Source organism: Halyomorpha halys, unplaced genomic scaffold, assembly GCF_000696795.3.
Source record: "Halyomorpha halys isolate HHAL.00 unplaced genomic scaffold, Hhal_1.1 Scaffold60.1, whole genome shotgun sequence".
Classification (NCBI taxonomy): Eukaryota; Metazoa; Arthropoda; class Insecta; order Hemiptera; family Pentatomidae; genus Halyomorpha; species Halyomorpha halys.
In genome coordinates this window covers 261,568-283,279 of record NW_027112396.1, presented here as the reverse complement: position 1 = coordinate 283,279, position 21,712 = coordinate 261,568, and the positions used below count along the sequence as shown (strand labels likewise).

The 21,712-nt window shown below is 29.0% G+C and overlaps 1 non-coding gene across 1 annotated transcript in view; it reads right to left on the bottom strand.

The window, feature by feature from the left end:
- Nucleotides 1-5,520: 5,520 nt before the first annotated feature.
- Nucleotides 5,521-21,712, bottom strand: part of LOC106692557 (uncharacterized) — a 54,689-nt gene continuing 38,497 nt past the window's right edge. The window contains exon 2 of the transcript XR_010844185.1: nucleotides 5,521-5,595. This is a non-coding gene — a transcript (uncharacterized protein). The remainder of the gene's footprint in view (nucleotides 5,596-21,712) is intronic.

Genomic DNA, 21,712 nt, shown 5'->3' with positions numbered 1-21,712 from the left:
GATGTTCAACTACACAAGATTTTGTGACGTGACAGACAATCGAGATGAAATGATAATGGTGGTTGGCTAAGTTCAATGTATTTTGCATCTAGATTTAAATACCTCAAAAACTAAAAGTTGTAGCTGCATACTGTAAGCAAGGAAAATGTTCATTATTTCTTCCCCCTTGTAATGAACTATAATTCAAAATTGTATCTTGACACTACATGGAGATAGAGAGGTGCAAAGTGGAAAATACAGCGCCAGAAATGAAATTATATCGAGTTTTTGAACATTTGAATTAAAATATCTTGAAAATTAAAGATCGGAGTTATTCATATACTAGCAAAAAATACCAAGTACATAGCAGCAAACAGTACAGCTTTAGGAAATTTATGCACAGCATGATTATAAACTATCAGATGGACAATGTGTTATAATTATCTTCATATATATTTCTAACAACAAATCAATTAGAGGCATAATATGCTCCATTCATAAGATACTTTTGCCGTATAGGAAGATGCCACAAAGTTCTCAATTAATAGAGGAAGATAAAAATTGACATCTCATTCCAATAATATTAATTGGAGGTTTTAATATAAATTTTGTAGATGATGAATCTAACCCATTATTAGATTTACTACAAGATGAATTACTTTCAAGAATGATAAATTCTAGTACTGCAAGAGGTAGCACAACTATTGACACAGTATTTGCAAGACATATTGAAAGTATTTAATCAAATGTTTAAATTTCTTATTTTAGCTATCACAGGCCAATCATACCAACATTTACTAATAATATAAATGATAATGTAAACTATTATAATTTCACCAATGAATAGTATGATTGAATAAAACATCATTTAATAATTATAATTATACAAGTAAATAAAATAAACAACGATGTGATTGTATTCGGGGACTGGGAGAAAGAAAAATGATAATGAATATCATTATTAATAAATTATTTAATTTGAAGAAATTTCACTTCTTCCAAGACTGCGACAATATTTTGAATTTTCTTTATTTCATAATTTCATTTAACTCCATTGGTCTAAGTCTGCATTACAATTAATTTTATTATTGTTTTAATGGGATATGTAGCAAAATAGATTAGAAATATTATTATGATTATTCATTCATATTAATTAAACTTTTCTGGAATGAATACTCAAAAATATTCTACAAAACTACTTTATTTAAATAGAACATTACATAGTTATTTACAATAAAGCTCTTATCAACTATACACTTCATTATATCACAAAACTAATTCTATAAGATAAATTAACATTAATAAAAATAACGTGACGTATAAATATTACAAAAACGGGCTCTTGTTTAAATGAGCTTATTATAACTTATAAACTGATTAAGTGGTCCTAAAACCTTCCCATCGTGTGCTGATAATATCTTCCTCTAAAATCGTAGTTCTTTTTAAATGTTAAGGAAATTTCTAATCAAATGACAATTATATAAAATATTTTTTTTAGTATATGTATAATTAAAAATATATATATTTTATGTATGGCTGAAATGAAATGAATATTTGAATTAAAAATAAATGTATATAGTAGAACCCTGCTTATCTGTCCTAGTTAGGACCAAAATATTACTGGTTAATCTGGATTATATAAAAGAAAAAAAAAGACTCCAATATTAATTTCATCTGTGTATTATTAGACCAATTTATTACTTTAGATAAAAAAATCTGTATATTTATGATTTAATAAAAGTATAAAAATGATCATTCAATTGTGAATAGCAGTCATAAAGCCAATATTTTTACCAAAGTTAGAGTTTTGTCACTCATTTTAATTTTCCCACAACTAGAACTTCTTCTTCATAAGGTTCAACAACAGGAAAACTTAGTACACTAACTAAATAAAGCCTTAGATCTAACTTTAAGTATAGAGAAAAATCTTCTAACTAAACCCCAATATATTATAACACTATTATTTGTCTGTGATTTACACAGATTTTTTTAATTTAACTATGCAGTTGATAAAGGATAAGAATTTATTTTTAAAATTTAATTGTCCATGAATTTATAGATAATTAAAAGTTTTCAAGAAAATATAAATGAAAAATTCTAACTGCTGTAGAAAACTTATGAAACATAATTCTTGTTTTTAACAACATAATATAGTAAGATATGTGCTGTTTATTAATTTGTTCGTAAATGCTGAAACTATAAAAAAACTTATATTTTAAGGCCAGTTTATACAGAGAGTTAAGCAGGGTTCTACTTTATATATCACTTAATTAATCATTTTCTCACTTTAATAAAGCTATCTTAGAATACAGAACATGGCTTGTTCAACTTGAGGAAATCAACAGACACACACAAATCTGAAAACATTTAACTAAAAGGCAAGATGATTCTAAGTCTACAAAGTTTTATTTTCAAATCTATAATGATTTCAACAATCAGTCATTTCAAACGTGCTATGTTCCAATCACAACTGAGAGATCAGGTGTGTTTTTCAATATAAAATATTGAAAATATGCTAGTAATCTATGTAGTTGAAAGATACAAATAAAGGATCTTCGCATGTTTCTGTATCCTTACTACAGATCAAGTTGTCGAGGCAAGGGCATGCGTGGTAGAAGTAAAAATTCGTCAGGTTTATAGAAGTGCCGTCTGGATAAGAAAGGGATGTCATTTTCTGCAGGGTGTTATTGGGAATACACTTGTCTCCAATGTTCCCTTTTGCATAGCACATTGGTATCGAGTACCTTCCCATTCCTGCAACAAAAGAACCATTATAATAAAAAAATGTTTTGTAGAAAGATAATCCAGGGGCTGCTTAGTAAAGGTACAAAACAGTAAAAAAAAACTATTTAATGGAAACCAACATGTAACCCCACTTGGCAAAGCTTCGTCAGGGCTATATACTAAACAGAGTAAAAAATTATAATTTTTTTTAAAATGAAGAGACAATCAGACTATCTATTGACAATCTACTTCATACGGTTAACTGTCTTCTTCCAAAAAAAATTTTCTTTTTCTTTTGTAAAATTAAATAATTAGCACCTCATCAAATAAAATTAACATGCATTTGGGATGATTCTCAAACAACAAACAATTTTTAATTTCCATTCAAATAAAATGTTTTCAAGGATTGTACATTCACGTTGCTTGTAATACAATCTCTGGAAACATTTTTTTCTGCTAGATGAATTGATTAAATTATTGCTATTTAATTAACTAATTGCCATGAGTGCTCTGATTCTCTTTGCTATGGCTGTCTCAAAGCAACATTCTGCCATTAATATAAATCCTAAATTTATTTTCATACACATGTTGGACAAAATTTGTTTACCGTATTCAGGTCTGAGTTGAAAGCTGACAAAAATTATTTCAGTCAATTTTTAATTGTGTTTGGACAAATTGTAGGATATTTCAAAGAATGCCACAGGAAAAAAAAATCATTGTTGTGAATAATGAAAAGCCAATATTTAAAGACAGAAATAGAGAAATTTTAATGACTTTGAGGATTCTAAAATGTGGCACTCCATAACGTTCAAAAAGTTATGTTGGCCACCACATTCACAGTCTGGCCAGAAACAAAAATAGCAGGTGATTACATTTTTAAATACAATTAATTTTTATATCTTTATGATATCAGATCTTAAAATTAATGACTGGACAGTTATTGAATATTTAATGACTCTCTAAAGTTTGTTTTACCATTGTTGTAGATGTTATTGGCTGCATTGCCGTAATATCTTTTAAGTCACAAAAACATGTAAAATTTTCAACTTAAAATTTTTTTTTAGTAACTTTAGCATTTCTTTTGCTTGATAGTGGTTTTAGCTTAAAGCTAAAGTGAGCGCTCAAAATTTATTTTATTTTTATTTTTTAGAATAATTTATTAGAAGTGTTTTTTTCCAATAAAGAATCATCCTTTATTGATTTTATCTTTAGTCATTTCATGGGGTAATGCAATGATGTATATTTCTATCTATCTCAAAGAATATCGGAAGTTTTGTAGTAGTATGAACACAACATCTTACTTGAAATATAATGTTAGATATCCAACATTTCAATATTGTTTTTTTTATATATAAATTTTATCTGATCTACTTTTAGAGATTAAAATGGATGTTTCGTAACTGAATTATATAAACTTTATAAATCCTTTTATTACCATTAGTTAAAAATGGAATATTTGTACAGAAAAAAAATATGAAATACAAGGCTTGTTAAGCAATTTTTATCAACCAATGCCAATTCGCAGTTGATATTTTATCTCTCAGTTATCGGCACAACTGAAAATAGATGGATTTTTTTTCAAGTGTTAGAACATCAAAAATCTATTGAATTTAATAATAATTAAGAAGTCATCATTTAAGATGGTTCAGTAATCTTAAAAATGATATTTTCACTAGATTTATGGACAAAATTGTAAACCTTTTATATTCACTATTTCTTTGGCAGATATATAATAAATATTTGGAAAATGAATAAGAATTGAGAAGTAATAAGATTGTAAAATAACATAAATATTTATTTTCCTTATTTAATAAATACTGAAACATCCTGGTTCAAAACTTGACCTGGCAATCTAAAATTTGTCTTGATTAAAAATTGTTTTGGCTCAATTGAAGTTAGAACAGGTGCTTCCTCTGTCAACTCAGCCAAGAAAAAATAATACAACTTCCCACCTGATCGTCATAAATTAATTTTTCCTAAGAAAACAATTACTAGGGCCTCCATTATTGCCTAATCCCAAGGCCTTTCTACTGCTTGAGCGATAGAAGAAGAATGAATTTAATGGTGTTGAAAACTTTGAAATAATTTTTACATTATACTATACTGAAGTGAACCATATAACAAATATTAAACTATGATCAAAAAAGTTTAATAATAATAATTTAGCAATTTCATTTCATTTAATGTATATTTATACTTTGACTACTTAAATGCAAGAAAAGCTCTGTTCCATACAACATGTCGACTTATAAGTGAGACACATTTAGTCAAGATTCTATAATTTTGAGTTATTTGGTTTTCCCAGTCTAAAATGTTAAAAATATTAAACACCGAAGAATTTATTAGTATCATAAAAATCTGCTTATAAAAAGTAAAATCATTATTTCCATAACATTAAAAAAGATTTTTTGTCATCAAATATCTCAAAACTTTAATTTTCGACTTTTATTAGTGTATTTCACTTGTAAGTCAACAATACGATCTATTACTAATGTTGTTTTTTAAATAATAAAAATAATTCTTCCTGTATAGCTTTTTATTTTCATTGCAACCTGTTTTAGTCTCTTATCAATTGAGGAGTTTGGTGGAAGAGCTGCTAGAAATTTTATACACCAATTATTCTTATGAAGGACACCAAATATGGGTGCAAAGAAGATAAAAAACTATACAGGAAAACATGTTTTTATTCTTATAATATAGATTCCAGTAACATATAAGCATTGTTTGATTCAAGAATTATTTTTCTTACCAATGGAACAACACTTGTCCCTCCCACATTCACTGCTATCAAGGCAGTCGATGTATCCAGGCCTATCATTTGGCATTGCGTAAACAGTGAGAAAAATGGAAGCGATAGCTCCTAACTGGAACAGGGTCATGCTCATAGTGTTCCTGCCAACAGATATAGAAAAACTAAAGTAAGAAATTTAAAAACAATTGTTCATTTAATATTTTTTTAGGTCAGATTATAGAATTTATTTGTTTTTTTCTATAATCTAAAATATTCTTTTAAAGAAAATCTCAAGATAGACTGAAAAAATTTAAAACATGTCTTGATATATGACCACACAGATTTCACATTCGGAATGTATGATAACAATAAATTAAGTAACCTCTTAACAAATTCACAAGTTAAAATCAACCCTTTAACTATTAATTATGAAAAAAAATGAGGCATTAAAGATGGAAAATACAAATTTTTGCATTTTTGTTTTTTGGTCGGGAAATGGCTCTACTCGTATATTCATATAGAGCCTCGATGAATGCTATAAGTACTGTCAAACCATGGTATCATCCCAATTGTGGCCACCAATTTGATGAATATACTTCACTTATATTTCATTGTTTTACTTTGGTAGTGGTACAACTTCTAATATTTCTATATTTTTTTGTGTTGGGTATATTCATAAGATAGGGGAGTCAGGTGGCTCAGTGGTGAGGCACTGTGCTGCTAATTCCAAGGACTTGGACTTGGGTTTGATTATGGCTGAGCCAGATAATTATTTATACTGTTACTGTGGTTTGTGAGCCCTCCCGAGGTCCACCCAGCCTCTTTAAAGTGGGTATTTTAATTGAGGAAAAACCTGGCGGTTGAGGGTGATATCGAACAAATCACCTCCTTGTATAAATGTTGCTCTAAAAACCAGTGCTTCCTTACAACGTTCTGCAACCTTGACCCTTCATGGGTTCTTGTAGTACGGGTTTAATTTTTTAAAAATGATACGGTTATTATTATGATTATATAATGCATTTTATATAATTACAGTAATAAAAAGGATAATATTTTTATTATTATGATGATGATCTTTAAATTTTTCTTGCAATTGTTGGCTTAGGACTGAGTAGATATTCTTCAACCACCTAAAAATATAATTTTGTCTAACATTTAAAAATTTTTGGACGATTTGAGATGCATAGAAGAGAACAGCTTATTGAGTATCTCTTAGCACATAATTTATTATTCTATCATTAATTATTTTGTTTTTTCAAATTAGCAATAGTTCAGTTTTCAGCTGTATTTTATAAATTTTATGTATTTTTACTAACTATATTATACTTGTATAAATTATATCATTGCTAGTATCTCCAGAAATAATTTTTAAATTGAATAGTATTACTATAAATATAAATAATCAGATAATATCCTACGACTTAATTTCCAAGTGGTTTTTGTTAAAACTTTATTCTTTTTATTTCTTAGATTAATAATTTTTACCCAAACAGAAGATATATTAATGATCTTTGGTTTAATTGTATGAATGAGATGAATAATAAAAATAAATATAATAGAAAGAGGATAAAACGATAAATATGAAAAACGATATCTAAGGAAATGAGGATTGATAAACGATTATTTTCAAGTTATGAACAAGGAAAAAATCAATAACTGTAATAATAATAAAAATAAAATTGAAAAAAATATTAAAAGTGTGACATCATCAAAAATTAAAATACTTCCCTGGGACAAATAAAATAAAAAATGCTTTTATTAAATATATCCATCCACATTCAAAAATGAATTGTATAATAATAATAAAATGGATAATTTCCTGTCAAATATGATAGGCAAAATAGAAAAAGAAAACAGGCTTATATTATACAAAATAGATTGTAAACTATGTAATGTTTGTATCTTCACTGTAATTTACACAGTTTTTCAATTTCAGGTGTTTTTTAAATATTATAATTATGAGAGATAGTTGACCGTGGATGATAAATGAGGAGAAGATGGTTGGGGGTGCGGTCAATGAAACACAAATAAGTATGACTAACTTATTTTAATGTGCCGACGTTTCGGCTAGAGTTTCTAGCCTTCTTCAGGGCTAAAAACAAAACAAGATAACAACCATAAGATAATAACCACAGTAAGTATAGAAATATAAAAAAATAAAAAAGAAAGTATAAACAAAATAATTTTACACAAACAATGAATAGTTTTACAAGATAGAATTAATAAAATTAAGTGATGAGAGAAGCGGGAAATAAAATGTAGACATAGGTAATTGAAAAAGTGGGTACAATAACTTAATTAAGCAAATGAAATTTTATTAATTCTATCTTGTAAAACTATTCATTGTTTGTGTAAAATTATTTTGTTTATACTTTCTTTTTTATTTTTTTATATTTCTATACTTACTGTGGTTATTATCTTATGGTTGTTATCTTGTTTTGTTTTTAGCCCTGAAGAAGGCTAGAAACTCTAGCCGAAACGTCGGCACATTAAAATAAGTTAGTCATACTTATTTGTGTTTCATTGACCGCACCCCCAACCATCTTCTCCTCATTTAAATATTATAGGATTGCTTTTTTTTTTTTTTTGTTATGATCTCCTCTTGTGAGATTGCAAAATGTATATAAACAAGTGCTATGTAGATGAAATGTCACAAAATTAAAGAAATATAATTTATCAACATAGAACAAATACGAAAAACCATAAAAATATTGATGCTATGGAGAAAAATAGGATAGAAAATAACCATGAATCTAATTTTAAAGAAGTGGCAATTTAAAACAAAGCAGAAGATTAAAAAAATTAGGATCTATTTATAAAAAATATATATTAATTTTAAAAATGATATAGGAGGAATAACATTATTTGTACATAATAAATAAAATAGATTTTAAAATAATAGTAATTAGTAAGGAAATAAATTAGAATCAATTAACAAGAGAGAGAAATATAATTAAGCAAATCCCCAAAGTAATAACAATAATTCAAGGCTCAGAGTACTAAAATTTGGATAGATAGATGGGCATAAGAAGAAAAGTACTGTTTTAAAGATAATATATAAAATTAAAATGTTAATTATAACTTGAAATAAAAATGAGTTTTAATTGTAAAAATATTTTTAGAGATGAAAAAGAAAAAAAATGGATACAACAGATACAATAGATATAACAGATACAACAGATTAGGGCTCATATTCAGTTTGGAATATATAAAATAATTGATTCAACTAAGATGACACATTACAAAATAATAGTAATTTAAGGAAAAAAATTAGAATAATAAATAAGAAATTTGGCTTTATCTCAAAACATTTTAGAATTGTAAATTAGTGAACTGGATGTATATATAGTAAAATATTAAATTATTTCTAGGTAAATGTTTAGAAAATAATTTACAAAAAATCATGAAACTTTGTTAGGATGCCATAATGAATAAAGAAGTAATTAAGAAGATATGAATCCCTGAAAAAGAAAAAGGAGAATATATAGTTTTAGCTTATATGGTGTTGCAGCCTCCACAACACCTGAATAATTAAAAGTGTTACAAATAAATACTTAATTTCATATAAAAGTTTAAAAATTATAATTAAAATAAGAACAATTTAATTTTATATGTTATTTTGAAGTTGACTTATTCATCATGCAATTGATCAGGCCAGATTTGTTTTACTTTGTTGAATAAAAAGAAATGATGCTTATGATTTTTGAACCTCTGTTATATATAGTACTATTACTGCTGTCCATCTTTGCTCTATATCTGATTTCAGTTATCAGAATTTTTTTTTCTCCGAAGGACATCAACAGTATATAGAGTAGAGGCTAGTACAATGCTTTATCAAAATATCAATAAAATCAGGGCAAATATATTTAAATAGTTGTACAATTATTAACATTCATTAAATTGTATACTGAAAAGGATACAGTATTACAATGCAACAGTGTTGATTGAAAACAACTGCACAATATCCGACGTATCTGACCTTTCTTAGCCAACATAAACAATGATGAAGAAATAAAAATATATAATTATTATTTTATACAAAGAAGAAAACAAATTATCAGCGAGTAGTGATAACCTCACAATATGGTGTTGGCTTCTTATCTGCATCTTAATGACAGATCAGCCATTTTGAACCAATAGAAATTCCAGTATCATACAAGAACTGTACTTCCAACCAGGCTTTCTATCATTGTTTTTATCTGGTATGTTCCTGACCAATCCTGTTTAAACTTGTGTATTCCAACATCAATATTATGTTTTATATAACATGAAATTAACAAGTTTGTATGTATTAATTATATCAAATAGCAAAAAGTAGTTGTCAATTTCCACACACCTGGAAGAAGGCATTTAAAATTTGTCAAAAACTAAATCAGGACTAGACAAACAAAAATGGTGGGACTTGAATATAAAATTGTGTAAGACTAAATGGAAAACTATAGTCGTACCACGAGGCTCAAAATTATGTTCTATTACATAATAAAGAAAATATTAAAACAATTTCATTATAAATAAGAAAATTCAAGAAAAAATAAGCTAAAAAGTTTGATATAATAAGTTTCAATGAATCAATATGATGCATGATTTAAGATGAAATCTTCACTAGGATTTTTTTTCAGTAATCCAAATCTGATTTATGGATTATATTCTGACTATACAAAAGATATTGCTTATAAAATTTAGAACTTCAGAACTACCAGATGAGAATTAGAGGAGCTGCATAGATAATTAGAATCTAAGAAATAAAACTAATTTACAAAGCCTGAACTTAAAAAATCCAGTAGAAATTATTTAATATTATCAATAAGACTTTAGAAGAAAATGACAAATAATATTAAATTGTTAATAACTGGATATACTAAAAGACAAAGCTTATCCAATAATATTTGGAGAATTTTTCGGAGGGACTAATGTAGAAGATTTAAGTCCGTTAAATAAGTTTCCATTGTTAGGTGTGAAATTTATTTTTCTATTAATTTTGCCTTATTCATAATAATTGTATTACAGAGCTGAAGATGGATTAGGACACTAAATATCAGCAATGTAAACATGGAGGCACCTAGGGGGGAGCAGGATGGGGCAGCTGCCCAAAAAAAAGTGTGAAAAAATAATTAATTTAACAAAAAAATTTTTTTTCAAGCAAATACTAATTGTAATAACTAATAAGGCATTGCTATCATTATATATAATCTTCTTAAAATTAAAATTTCATTCTCCTTTTCCGTGCTGAAATTTCATAATTGACTATGGTTCGCAACCCTCCTCCCTAGTTTTGATCCTAGATACATCCTTCAATGTAAAACAATTGTTATGAATTAAGAAAAATTAATCAAAGAAAATAAATTTTATACCTAATAATTGAAAATATAATAATCTAATGTAACTTCAAAGTAAGCTAAGGCAATTAGTAAATTTATTTATAGGTAAGGAAATTTAGCAAATTACTAAATAATATAATTTATAACATATTATTATTCATAATTTTTAAATCAAGTGATTTGTTATTTATTAATATTTTTCTTAAACATTGCTTCAATAGCTAGGATTATTAAGGATGGGTGATCAGATACTTTTGTATTTTATAAGTTCCACTGTTTTCTTTGTATCTAAAACTGTTTTCAACAACCAAATTGTGTCTTTCTCTTTGATAGCTTTTAAAATCTAATAAATGCCATCCAATTGTAGTTGCATTACTAGAAGTGTGTTGGTATATTTTAATTATATTTAAGACATATTATTGAGTAATTTTATGGTTACAAAAATTATTTAGTTTTTTTTTCAACTATTACTAACACTATCTTCTTGATGAGATGTTACTTTTTTAAAAAGTAAGATTGCATATCTGTAAAAGAAGAACCCACCAATAAGTAAAATTTTAATTGAAAACATGTCATAATTAAGAAGAATAGCCAGATCATCTTAATTTTTTATTAAAATTAAAATTGTCTTGGAATGTATCAAATTGAAATTTCCAAGTAACTGGTATACTAAGACTCCTGACAAACCGAAAGTATCATGTACTAACAGTTCAAACCTGATTTGAGATAGGTACTAACCTATCTCTGACTGAAGTTTAACATTTAATTAATTTTATAGCTTTAAAAGAGTACTGAAAAAAATAAAGTAAGTTTTTTCTTTTAATTAAAAAAAAAAAAGTCTAATCAAGAAGAAAATATAGAAATAGGTAGAATATTTATAAAAAATGTTAGGGATATGATTTCAAAATGATAAACTACGCCTGTAAGAGAACTGATAACCTTTATATATATATTTTTATTTTTCACAAGTCTGAAAATAATAATGGGAACTGATAAATATATTATCAATTGAATGGTTGGTAGGAAGGAAAAATGATAGATAGCGCTTGATTATATTCGAAGGTGAAAATATTTTTGAAATGTTATCAGAGCAGATAATGTATTTAAATTTACAATGATACATCAAAATATAGCCCAATGATAATTCATTAATGGATGAAAACTGAAATAATTATATAGTTAGTTTACAAATGAAGTATACCAAATCGAAAACTGAACTTCTGAGATATTTGATGATTATTATTTTGTTTTTAGTGCTATAGAAATAGTAATTTTACTTTTTATATGTGATATTCATAAATTCTATGGAAATTACTGTTTTCAACATTTTATGCTGAAAAAACCAAACAACTCAAAGCTAGAAAATCTTAATTTAATGTGTTTCACTTATAAGCTGACGATGTAACATAACAAAAAAATTATGGAGAAAACTGTTTAGCATTGTTGTCAATTATAACTTAACATCCTCAACTGACTTTTATTTATACTAATTTATGCCATCACCTCACATTAAAGGGATCCATTGGGATTTGTAAATTTTTTTTTTTGAGTGTAGCAAGCAAAAGTCAATAATAATAATAGTGTTGCTTTTAACCCACTTAATAAATTATTTTAATATAAAATCAGAACTGTTTTAATTAGATCACAATTGTTGACTTCCATTCACTAAACTGGCTGGCTATTTTATAATGATGGAAAACAAACGTCTTCTATAATTGACACATGCTTGTGACTAAAGTCTAAAAAATTAGATGTACAAAATAGTGTCTTTTAAAAAATTGCCTTTCCTTAGCTTCATCCTTCCATAACAACAAGAGCTCACCCATTGAAAAAAAATTAGAACCATTTTTGATAAGAAAGAATACCAAATAATATATGTTTCCAAAAATGTTCCTACAAACAATTTCAGAAGGATTGAAGAAGCACAAGGACTTTCGATTTTGTTATTAGGTGACTTTTTCTTTGTTTAAGAACAAGGCAGTGAGATGACTGCGCAGGGTCTTTAAGGAATGACAATCGAAATGACATTCACCCTTCAAATGTCAGTCTGATTGAGTTTACTTGTATATCTGATAACGAATTATAAAATCTTGTGCAATGTCCGATTCAATCTTTAACATTTATTCAATACTAAATTGTTGTAGTAGGTTTATTTAAAACTTATATTGAACGCACTAAGAAGAAGCATTATGTCAATTGAAAGGCTCATGTATAGGTTATTTAATAAAAAAAAAAGACTAATTGTTTAATAACTTGAGTGACATGAAAAGATTTAACAGACTGCCAAAACAAAAAAAAAACCCACTACGCATGCGCTAACCAGATAACTGACAAATTTAAGCAAGAATAAAGCTTATATTTATGCGGTTTAGCTCAATCTCTGTTATATTATACGACTGTAGAATTATAATAAGTTAAATGTCATATTTTATAATATCTATGGGATACTAACGGTATATAAAACGTCTATAATACTACTCTTATTTTCGAAAATATATTTTCAACATGGAAAAATATTTTTACTCAATTTAACTATCAAATCTTTTTACTGTTCATATCTATTCATTTCTTATTACTGATAAAAATGTGAAGTGATTAATTATATCAATTAAACAAAATTAGAAAAAGCCGTTTTGAAAATTTGGAATTTAAAATCTGTCAAACTATTTCAATGAAGAAAATATCTAGCAGGAATTAAATGTTATATTGATTTACGGAGTTTAATAAAAATCGTTAGAGCCGTGTATTAAAAATTTTAATATCGATTATAGAAAGAGACCCTTTAGTCGATCTCATGTAACATTCCAGGAATACACTCGCCCTAAATATATAATTTCAGTTTCGCACAACTTTTCGTTTTTGTTTTTTGCTTGGCTATTCACATACACTCAGAACATTTTGCGAAAGTCTATTATTTGGACTTGAGCGATCTCATAAAGTGTATTTTAGCAATACTCCCCCTTACTATAAATTCCATATATTGATAAGTGAAAATAAAAATAGTTTGTTTTTTCTCGTTTTATAGGTATTTAGTAAGATTAAAAAACATTGTGACCCTTTCGTTATTGATATTTATTTCATCCATTCGGAATACCCAACACCGCTCTTATTATCACGTACTTAAAAGGATTTGGAGCCTCATAGGCCATTAAATTCTGTGCTTCGGTATTCCGTTCGGCCTACAGGGTTTTCTAATTAAATGGAACAGGAGCTGCTATGCCAATTAGAGTTACGCCCTGAAGATAAGTCAGTACAGAGTGGAGGAACGGGTCAAGAGTGGAGGAACTATTTGTAGGGGAGAAATACATGGCCGGGTTTATTTATTTTTGTTACAGTGCAGGAATGTCGGCTGGCTTAGCTATGTAAAGGAGGGTTAGTTTGTGAAGTATTTTAGTTTGGAGAATATTTTATGTAAGATCTACACCTTTGCGACTTCAAGACCAGTACAAATGCTTGGTAAACAAAAGAAGCAACAAAGTTTAGTATGCACAGGCTTGTTTAGTTATTTTGACTTTTGTCTGTTATTACATTTGATTTATATTATTTCCATTATAAACAGGAACACGATAGAGGTATTTGAAAGGAAACTTAGATATCAGGATATTGGATAGTAAAAGACAAACATTAATAGAAATAGTCAAAGGCATACCCAAGATCAAACTTAGGAGGGGCCATAGTCAATCGGCTTGTGACATTTCAGCATGGATAAAAAAATTATATATAATTGTTGCAGTGCTTTATTAGTTATTACAATTAGTATTTGCATGAAAACAAAAATATATTTTTATTACATTAATCATTTTATCCACTTCTAGGGCGGGGAGGGGCAGGTGCCCCCTCCTGCCCCCCGCTGAGTAAGCCCCTGAAACTAATACTTTATAACCTATAAATTCAACTTTCGTTCCTCCATATGGAACCGAACTAGCCCGAACCAGATATCATCTCTTCCATTATAAACTCTTTAACCAATGTAACCCAATAGTTTCTAATCTTGCTTCCTCTTTCATTCCTGACAATCCTCCGAGGCACCTGAAAAAAAGATGGACACGAGACCTGCTAAAGTAAAAACGTCATTAGAGTACTAGCAATGGGTAGTGTCTCTACACGCCTGTATCACTCCATTATACTGAGATCAAATCTACTGAATGTACAATTGTAAACTGCAATAAAGATATTGAAAAAAAATAAACTTTCGTTCTAAATTTTTTAACATTGTTATTTGTTAATTAATTACCCAACCATACAATGTCATAATAAACTTAAATTTGGGCAGTGCTAAATAAAAAAAAAACCGTTAAAGTTAGATGACAAGATTTAAAAAAAGGTATTTACACCGAATCTATAGAATTTTAAAACACACAACTAGAATTAATTATTGAATCGGTAGGTTGGGGAAATTATTAAATTATTAAAACACAGAGAGCGCTAATATTATGAAGTGAAATCAAATAAATAGGCTTATCAAAAGTGTAATAATTGTTTTTTGTAACTTCCCTTAGCTCCACCTTCTCTTAAGAGACATTTTCGATCCACTTCTGTTATGATTGACAAAAATAAGAGGGAAATGTTTGGCATATCAAGAAATTAAATTGGTTAATTAAAAAGTAAATGAATGAAATAATATTTGAAATCATGTAAAATATGTATTATAAGTGTAACTATTGTTTATAAGTAAGTTGATATAATTTGGTATGTCCCTATTGGGCATCAACTCCTGAACGTTGAAAATCCAATGAGATGTGAATGGATACTTTTAATACCAAAGAAGTGATTAATAATTTTTCACTGTTTGGATTTTTTTTTCGTTTATTATTTCAATTTTTTTTTATGACTCATTTCTTCCATTTAGGACATATACAACTCCAGAGTGGTAATGTCAAGATTCCTTTCTTGGGATCGCCGTGAAATTAATATTGACTAAACAAGTTGGGAATCGAATCCAAAACTTTCTGAACCAAGCGTTTTTGGAATCCTTGTCCTTACTTACTCAGTCATCATATCTTCTCTATTTATTATAGTAGTCATGTGCCTTTGCTGAAGTGATGAGAATATATGTTTTGTACCCTAGAGGGCTCCCGAACCCACTGGGTTGACTCACAGGCCGCAGTAACAGAATAAATGATTATCTATCGAGCCCGGGTCCTTGGAGTTAGTAGCACAGTGCCTTACCACCCGCTCCTTAATATGTATTTATTATGATAAAAATATGTTGACAAATTATAACATTCAGTTAATATTAAGAATATAATGTTTAAAATACAAAAATAACAATAATGTAATTATTATGATAGATGTATCATTATAGGTGTAAGAAAATGCGTGAATAGCTCGAAACGTCGAAATAAAGATTGAAAGTATAGAGTGCAATAAAGTACTTAAGGACTTTTAGAATTTTATTTAAAATTGTGAACTATAATGTTTTTCAACACAGAGAAAAATAATTTAAGATTTTTTTTTATAATCTCAAGCAGATGCAAGACAAAAATGACCTCAGTGGTTTGAAATGCCATAGTTATATTAGTAAATAAATACATATATAAGGATTAAAGAACAACAAAACTGCGAAATAATCAAAAACATATATACATCAGAAGGTGACAAATAGATTCAGACTTTTTGGATTCAAGACATGTTCCGAGATGGCTGTTCCATGTATCTACCAAGGACCTCTGAAATAAACATCACCGAAATCAGGTCCTTGTTGGTGAGGTCAGTGCTGACAAATCAAGCTTTGTATACTTTGAAACCTTGTCGAATAATATTTCGAAGTTCAGGATGGTATCGAATACTTTGGTTAAGGTGGCTCCAGGATAAAATTCTGTCATTGAAGTCCGAAGGAATTCCTAAGGAAGAGGTTGGACAGTCCTGATACAAGATATTTATTTATTATTATTATTAAGACTAGACAACCTCTACACAGGATTAGTATAAATTCACGAGTGAAGAACGAAGACGTTCCTGAGGAGTTTATCCTGTTGTTGATCCCTACTCCAGAGCCGTTTCAGTCATCTTGTCGAATTTTGTGGTAGTGTCTCATGTTTGTACTAGAATGTTTGGATGTCCAGCGAGTGAGTCATAAAAAGTTTTGTGTTTTTTCTTCTTTTTTTATGTCAGCCACAAATCACATTGGTTAGAGGTAATGATTTGTTTGTGATATAAAAGGGACTGTGAGTGATGTATCGGAGGATTGGATTGGAAGATCTGAATGGTATGAATGTGGGATTTTGCACGGGAACTCCACACCTGAGTGGCGTAAGTCCGTATCGGCCTAAGCAGCATGTTGTATATTTTAAGTTTATTAGTAAGTGATAATCTATTTTTATGATGTAGTAGTTGTCGAAGTAAAAAAGGTTGATTGTTCAGTCTTTTTATCAGTCATATGAGTTTCATCAAAGAAATTAAAACATAAGAGGGACTTAAAAAGTATTAAATTGGGAAAAATATCTAATTTCCAAACGTTCCAGTATCAGATTAATCAAATTTCCAAGTTGGATTATTCCTTATGTACAAAATCATTTTTCTTTTATATACTCGATAGAAATGGTGAAGAAGCTTGCTGACATACTAGATAGACTTTTTTTCTTTTGACCAGTTAAATAAGATGGAAAATATTTGTAGTGTATGTTATAATACATAACTGTAAAGGAACAAAATTTTATTTTTTATAACCACTGAAATGTGGTGTATTTTGTATTACATTTATGCCTTTAAAATATTTTAATTTCTCTCGACAGTTACAATAAATTATGTAAATCCTCTGTCCTCTATCTGAATGTGAAAACATTTCTGTCCACGCCTCGGCGAGCAGCCGGTGACAGAAGGTCCTCAAGAAGTAAATGTATGCGCTGTCCTGAAGTGATGGAGAAAACAGGATGTATCCATCCAGTGTCATATCCAGCCAGCTTTCCTTTAATATTCCCAAAATCTTGTCCTCACTCGGTCAACTTAATCTTATTTATGAAAATTAATCCTCGACTAGTCGTGAGTCGCTGGTAATGTTCTTTAGGGGATTTGAGATGTCCAAAAAAAGTAACACAAATATCAACCTTTTTTATGATAGTTCTCGGCAATAGTATTATTATAAGTTGGATTTATTAAAGATATTCAAAGTAACTGTAAAACAGGGCAAAATTATATTTATTATTTAATACCAGAGAGACTTGGTGGGCCCTACGTGGTTAATGTAAGAGGAACATTTTTTTTTTAACAATTAATTATGGGGGTATAGTCTCATAAAAAAGACACCACTAACTATATACAATGTTATAAATAAAACAAAAAATTAAGATAAAATAAAAAGGTCAAAATAATAATTCTTAATAAAATATAAAAGTAAAGTTAATAACAAAAATAATGAAAGTCACGGAATTAACAAAATAGATAACTGACTTCTAATAGAAAAAAAGTAAAGTGAATTTAAGAAAAATATGAAGATAAAAAAAAAGAAATTAAGATAAAGTAAAATTTTGGTGTGACAATAACAGAATTGATAAATATAGAATTTATAACAGGAGGTCCTGCAGCAGTCTGGGCTTCAGTCTTCGGATTATGGTTGGGTTTCCCAAGTTTTAGGTCTCTGCTCTTTTAACTGAAGATGGCTGGGAGTGGAACTTCATGAACCTTTTTTTGTTGTAATCCTCTATTGTCTCTATTTGTAATTCCCGATGCAATTGGCTGTTTCTTACAAACCAAGGAACATCCACCAGAAAATTTTATGAGTTGAAGAAATATCTTCTTCTATTCCAGAAAAGCTTATAACTCTTTCACTTAAATTGTTTTTTCCATATTTTTCTTTTCAGTAGATGTTTGTCTTTTAAGCAAAGAACAAAACAGAATTTCTGCCAATCGCTTCTTTTCCCCAAACATTCTGCTGGTCGACATTATAATGATTTATGATAGTTAGGTTATAACCTATAATTTAGGAGTTATTGGCTATAAACCTAAAATAAATGAGCTGCCATATTGAATTAATTGTCTTATTAGACCTACACAACCCTGAGGGACTGATCAACTTTTCACCATCAGTTTTACATTAGAATCCATAGAAATAAATTAGTTTACAATTATTTCTAGCCCAACTTGCAATTTCATTGGTCCAATAGATGTGCAATGAGGATGGGTTAGAGGGCTCTAAGTGACTAAAGTCCGTTCTAAAACGAAAAGGCGAAGTTGATTGAAACCGTCAGAAGTTTGCAGTTTTTTGTTTATTATATACAAACCCGTATAAGTTGTTACTGTAGCTGAGATAAAACTATGATGGGAGAACCTAGCTAATGATATCGAGAGAGGAGAAGAAGAAACACGTAGTGGCTAATGGCGGATATTTCAAGACGACCCTAATAATTCACTCTTCCTCAAAGCTATTATCTTGAAGGCAGTGCTGCGAAAATAAACAAGATGCGGTTCCGAAAGATCACGCTTCTTCAAATTGGCGTCAAGTCTTTTTCCTTTTACCTCCATCCGATGGCTCAATGATTTTATAATGTCCAGCTTTTGGTCAACAGGAAAATATTGTTAGACGTGACTTAGGAGGGAGTTTTTATCAAAACTACATATTAAAATAATTGATAATATAGTAAAAATTGAATAATTTCAAATTTATGAAAATTAACAGAAATAGAACACGGTTCGTGTGATTTTAGGTATGAAACAAAACCAGTTTATCGAATCTCGACGTTCTTGGATAACGTGCTTTAGAACTGATGCCGTTCACATAAACACTCAATTTTGTTTTTTCTTTGTAATCAATCATTTTACACAAAGCTACATAATACAATGCAGCGTATGTTTGTATTAATGAGCTCAAGAATTTATTCTATTTTTAACGAATCCACGAACGCCAAAGCCAGGTTAATTGAAGAATAGATCAGAGCTCAACGAAATTTTTTTTCTCATAAATTAAAATTATTTTAATAATTTTTGTCGCCTTTTGATGATAAAGTTCCTATCCAACCAAATCCACTAAGTTCTAGACTGGCTTCTCCTTTATTACCTGATAATCCTTCATTAAGAAGATGGTCTCGAAATCTTCTGCTCTAGAAATGTTATTGGAGTTGGAGATCTATCAATAGGTAGATTCTCCACATGTCAGTATCTTGTGGTTGTCTAACTAACAGCAAATGTATTCTAAATACACCTACTAATAACAATAAATAAATTTTAAAAATATGTATATACTTAGAAATGTTTATCTTCGAAAAATCTATTTACAAGAGAAGAAGTGAAAAAAAGTTCCAAAATTTTGTTGCATTTTCAATTTTCATTTTAAAACCGGGGCTGGCGGGGTGAAACATCTGAAATTTTAATTCAGCACCAAGTGTAGAATCGTTAGGACAAAACTTCTCTGAGAATGTCCATTTTGAACGTCGGTTTTTATTATTGGAAGAAGATAGTTGAACGTATGAAGTAGATTGTCCGATGGTAGTGCAAATGACAACTATCTTTGAATTTTCCTTTGCACTACCATCGGACAGACCTGACGAAGCCCTGCAAACGTTGGTTAACAGTAAATATTTTTTTTTTACTATTTTTATACCTTCATAACCGTCACCCGGACTATAATCCTACAATTAGTTTTTTATTGTTATGCAAATAATAATTTTATTTTTTAAATGTTAATGTTATTAATAAATTCTTCGAAGTTTAAACTTTTTAACATTTTAGGCAGAAAAACCAAATTACTCAAAATCATAAAATCTTGACTTAATGAGTCTCACTTACAGGATACAGCTGTTGGGAAAACTTTTGCTAAATAGATTTTTTTCTTAATTAAGAATAAAAAATTCGATCGTGAACTCCTCTCGTAGGTTAATTAAAATTAGCTTTTCTTGAATCAATGATTAATTATTCAGCTAAATTATTATTCAGGCTCGACGTAATTTAGTAACATTCTAACAATATTAATATGATCTCCAATCCTATGTTATATCTTTGAGACCGATGTTTTAATGATGCTGCTCGTATAAAACTTCTTTTATTTTTCTAGTCTTTATTGCCAGAAGTCGACATCAATATTTACAGAACTGCGAAGATGTGAACTAGGCAATGGCACCTTGAGAAGGACATGATGAAATTCTTGGTCGGTCACAGGTCACACCAACTAAAGTCATCGGTCTCTCAAATTCCTTGACTTTCGCAGAAACTGACTCAGATCCGTGACCTTTCTCCGCAGTTTCTGTTAGTCACAGATGAACGGCCTCTCTTGCACTGTTTCCTGAAAATGCGAGTTTCGTCAATCGCAGTAGTCCTTCTTGAAGGCCGCGAACTTCCGGAACGAAGAGCGCCCTTGCCCGAGAATAGATCCCATCTCGTATTCTCATTTGTTCCTTCCAGGTGTCCGCTAATTGGAGTCATTAAGCGAAATTGTCTGTTATTATTTCTGTATGAAGAGCCTCAACAGCGGAAATCTTCGTATATTAATATTCTGATTAAAATCATATGTCGGTTGTTTTATAAAAACGTGACGTTTAATAATAGCATATGCGATCTTTCATTAAAAAGTAGTTGTACTCTGGTAAAGTCGAAACACAAAAATAATCTTCTTAATGATAAGTTAATAGTTCACAGTGGATGTATATATGAGGAGATGGGTTAGGAGTGTGCTCAGTGAAGAACACAAATAAGTAATACTCATTTTTAGTGCCAACGTTTCGGTCAGAATTTTAAGTCTTCGACAGGGCTAAGAATAAAAAACAAGATTACATAATGAATAAAAGAAATTATAAAATCAATATATAGGGTGTTTTTTTGAGCCCGATAGAACTTGAAATTGTAAAAAATAACACAAAAAATTAAATTGTAATCAAAATTTTTTTTTCATTCGAAAGATCAATACGTGACATTAACATTTGAAAATAATTTCGGGCATATGGGCACCCCGGCTGTTCTTGACGAAGCGCATTCTGGACGTCCAATTTTGGCCGTATGTCACGAATAACACGAACAATGCTGGCCTCCAAGG